The following is a 4765-nucleotide window of genomic DNA, read 5'->3' as shown; positions in this document are numbered from 1 at the left end:
AGCCGGGCTCCTAAGAGCAGAAAAAAGAGGAAATTATCATGTCAATAAAATCAGAGATGACAAACAAGTCAACAAATACCACAGGAATACAAAAAACTGACCCTTAAAGGCTGCCACAAGCAGCTATAGACCTGCGGGTTTTAAAACCTAGACAAAGGGCTCACCTTTTAGACAGACACAAACAATCAAAAGCTAAGGTCAGAATACAATACAAAGTCGTAAAAAGCCAAATGCTGGCCTTGGGGAGGGGGGGAGTGGGACGGGGAGGATTTACAGACCAATAGAAAGAGTATAAAACCCAGAAATTCATTCACGAATTTACAGTCAACTGATTTTCAGCAAAGGAACCATGGATACACAGTGGCCAAAGAACAGTCTCTTCCATACACAGAGCTGGGAAAATGGGTTAGAGAGAGCAGCCAGGTACTGTGAAACCGGAGCCATGTTGCTACGCACAGACATCAGCTCAGAACAGGTCATGAATCTAAACCAACTGAGAACTGAAGCAGAAGAAACCAGAAGGAAGCCAGATGAAACCAGAGAGGGAACACTGCGAGACACTGGCAAAGACAGTGTTTTGGAGAAAGCCTTAAATGCACAGTCAACAACAGCAAAAATAGACAGATGGGATTGTGTCATACTACGAAGCTGTGAATGGCAAAGGAAACCATCCGCAGAGTGAAGAGAGAGCCTACAGACTGACAGAAAACATCTTCAAACTATTCATCTGGAAAAGAATTAAATTAATAGCCAAAAAAACAAACAAAAAAAAAAACAAAAACCCACCTTAATCTGTTTGTTTTTTAAATATGGGGAATAGACATTTAAGGAAGATAAACAAGTAAGAAGTCCACAACCACAAATAAAAAAATAAAAAATGTTCGGCCTGGCTGACCACCAGAAAAATGTAAATTAATTGAAATTACAGTGAGACATCTCACCCCAGTTAAACGGGTCTTACTGAAGAAATGAAAACCAACAATAGATGTTGGCAAGGAAGCCAGCAGGATGCAGTTAGTGCGGCCACTGTGGAAAACAGTATGGAGACTTTCCAAAACCTGAAAAGACAACCACCATATGGCCCAGAAGCCCACTTGCTGACTACAGACTGGGCCAAAGGAGATAGGTCACAGCAGGCAAAAAGTACCAGCATGCCCGTCTCAATCACAGCCTCATCCACAACAACCAGGGGAGGAAATCTACAAGATGTCCACTGATGGGTGAATGGTTAAAAGGTGCGGTCTTAGGTAGACAAACTTCACATTATCCTTCATTTGCATAAGGAAGCTAAGAGAGTTGACCACATTGTAGAGAATAAAATACAGATCCCTGGAGCCTCAGTGAAATGGAAGGAGGAATACAGAATGAAAAACGAACATCAAAACACTGTTGGAAGGAGTGTCAGATGCTCGGATGCAAGCACAACTGGAGGAGAACTTGGAAGCTCCCACACACAGAAATCCTAGGTGGGGAGATGGAAATGCTCCCATTGCACACTGTTGCATCCAGTTTAAAAAAAAAAACCACACACACTGATGTGTGCACTGTGTGTCAAATACCGACATATTTCACGAAATAGCTATTAATGATTTGCACCATCACTTCCTGTTGGCTTTGTGTTGGGTGGTGTGGACACACTCCTTTAATCCTAGTACTTGGGAGGCAGAGGCAAGTGGATCAATTTAAGGCCAACCTGGACTACAGGGTGAGTTCCGGGACAGCCAGAGTTACATGGAGAAACATTGTCTCAAAAACAGTTACTTTGTTACATTTTACGTGTTGTTATTATTATATGTTACTGTTATATTTTATTATTGTAAGTTATAAAATACAACCCATGTATGGTTAAGAATCTTAGCTCCTTTTGTTTTTTGAAAGCGGTCTCGTATATCCCAGGCTGGCCTCAAACTGACTATACAGCTGAGGATGACCTTGAACTCCTGACCTTCCTACATCTGTCTCCCAAGCACATGCAGGCATGTGACACCACATCTGGCTCTGTATCTGGTCACTCTGTAGACCCTGCTAACAATGTCCAGCGAACATAGGGTGTGGGTACCTAATAACCTAGTTTCTTCAGCTGATAAATTCCAAGGGAGAACACTTGGAGACGTGTCTGAAAAAAATGCTGAACAGATGTGCGAGCCAGCTGCACTGTGAGCCGCATTAGGGGTCCCTGTTTCACTTCTTTTACTAATTTTGACGTTTATGAGACAATTAGAAATTTGAACAGAAACTAGGTATTTGCCAATAGTGAGAGATTGTTGTTACATGTATGAATACTAAGTAATGCTATTGTCATTTTAAAAACCCTAATCTTCCAGAAATACACTGGAATATTTGAAAATTAAATTATCCGTGTCTGAGCTGAGTTGCATGGATGTCCAGATGATTTGAGAGGAAGTGGGCAAAGGCAAAAGAACCAGGACAGGGTGTGATGGAGCCAGGACAGGGTGTGATGGCGCCAGAGCCGGTGGGTGCTAGAAGGTTCACGTTATGCCTCTCTATTGTTGGCTATGTTGGACTTACATAACAAAAATGTATGTGTAAATTTTTGTGTGCGAATTATTACACATAAAGTTTTTCTTTCCAAGTTATTTAGTATATTCTACAGTTCCCTTTAAAAACCCACTTTTCCCACAGGGCAGAAACTTCTCTGACCCTACAGGAAGGGGTCAGAGTTGGCTCAACCAGGCCCTGAAGTCATTCACTATCACACACTGTGGCCCTCGTGGGCAGATGTGATTCTACGCATGCGTATCCTTCCTGGAACACGTTCATTTCAGAATCATATGGACTCTGAAATGTCAACGGGCTGCCTGTGCAGGACGTCCATACTAGGAAACCTGGAGACTGTGAACTTCCAACAAAGATGATAATGGGATAAGGAGGAGCCTCCTGAGATAATAATTGGTGAATAGAATGCTTCAGACTTCTGTGAGGTGAGGACGCATGGCTTCGAGCCCCACATGACTGGTTCCATTAACTCCAGAAGAGTGAATGGAAGCTGAGCCTGCCCTCACTGGACAGCACTCATGGTTCAAACACAAGCTGACCAGTAAGGGGAGCTGATGCACGTTCACTGGGCCGCCTCGGTTCTCAGAAGGCTACTGGGGAGCCAAACAAGATGGCTTGGTTGATTAAGGGCTTGTTAAATTTAGATCCTCAACACCCATGTGAAAAGCCAGGGATGCCAACTGGTGAGTTCCGGTTTCCTCATAAAGCAAATCCCATATGACAGGTGGTTTGAGGAGCTCCAATGCCTCAAAAATATAAGGTGAAGAGGGATAGAGGGAGACACTCAGTGTTGGCCTCCAGCCTCTCTAGCCTGCATAATAGCCACAGTCACACAGCCACACAGAAGAAAGGTTTGTAGGCTCTCTAACCTCTGATGCCCTCCAGGGTACTATGTCAGCCACACTGCATCCTCAAGCTGGTTTGGTCCTTGAAGCCTTCACTCCTGCTCCTCTTCTGGGATCTCCCCTCCCCTCACAGGCCACTACGTGTTAAGCGTCCCCTGAAAATTGACCAGACTTGCTGATCTGTAGATTCCAGAGGTCCTCCAAGTTTTGCCTTGTCAGCACTGCGGCTGCAGGCACATGCTGCCATGCCTGGCTTTTTACATGGGTGTTGAGGATCCAAACTCATGTGAGCAGGTTTCAAAGTGAAGGTCTCTTCCTTGGAAGAGTTCCAGGAAGGAACTCCTCCCTGGTCATGCCTTGTGCCTCCTCCTCCTCCAGTACCTTGATTGAGACATGAGACACCAGATACCTCTCAGCATACCCCCTGGGAGACACTTCCTACATGGCCACCCACAATGTCCTCGGCATATTTCTTTAAACAAAGATACTCTCTGTGTGGCAAAAATGGTCCTGCTTCAAAGTAACATTTGTATATCCTCCCTATAGGAGATACGGAAAAGTATCTCCTATTTCTGCCCTTCTCTTGTGGTCACAGATCCCTGTGTGTATAGCCAGCAGACGGCTACAAATAGAAAGACTGTATGTCCTAGCCTTCCTTAAACATGTGATCAAAACATAACCAAGGGGCTATGAGCCTTGTGGTATGTCCCACTTCAAAGGAAGGGGACATTGATTTCTACCTCCCCATCCTATCACAAGCTTGGTCTTGCAATCACCTGGGATATGTGGACTCAGGAATCAAACACTCGAGGAAAGGCAGAGCAGCCCAACAGAAGGGATCTAGGCAATGGCCCTGTATGACTCCCACTTTGTGACAAACCACTGATTCCTCCCACTCCTGAGACAGAATAAGAGCTTTTTCTTTAAACTCCTCTCATGTGGGGTTTGCCTTGTCTTCCAGTAAGCAGCCAAGCCTACACACCCAGTTTTCTGGCTCTACTGACCCACCATGGTACCCAGACTAGGTTCTCCAGAACCAGCCTGAGGCAATCTTTCAGAGACAAAGAACCTTCACTGAGGTCCTTATCCCAGTGTGAATCAGTGAAGGAGTCAGGGCAGTTGGGGTGAAGCAGGACCCTAAAGGACCTTGGGACTCGTCCAGTTGTAAGCCAAGAGTCCAGACCTTCCATTTCATACTCTTCTAAAGCTCGTCTGAGATTCGGGGTTTGGGATTAGTATGAGATCCCAGAAACAAGGTCTCAACAGAGTGCTACACCCAAGGAATCCAGAAGGAGGGTCTCACAGTCGGGCCCTTTGTGATTCCTTGGCCCCTAAAGATAAATGTTTCACTGGAAACCTTAGCCAGTCCCCATACCTCATTACCTGCCTCCGTGGGTGGGAGA

The sequence above is a fragment of the Rattus norvegicus genome, chromosome 10, assembly GCF_021556685.1.
Source record: "Rattus norvegicus strain SHRSP/BbbUtx chromosome 10, alternate assembly SHRSP_T2T, whole genome shotgun sequence".
Classification (NCBI taxonomy): domain Eukaryota; kingdom Metazoa; phylum Chordata; class Mammalia; order Rodentia; family Muridae; genus Rattus; species Rattus norvegicus.
The sequence above is the reverse complement of the archived record's forward strand: the minus strand, read 5'-3'. Positions refer to the sequence as shown.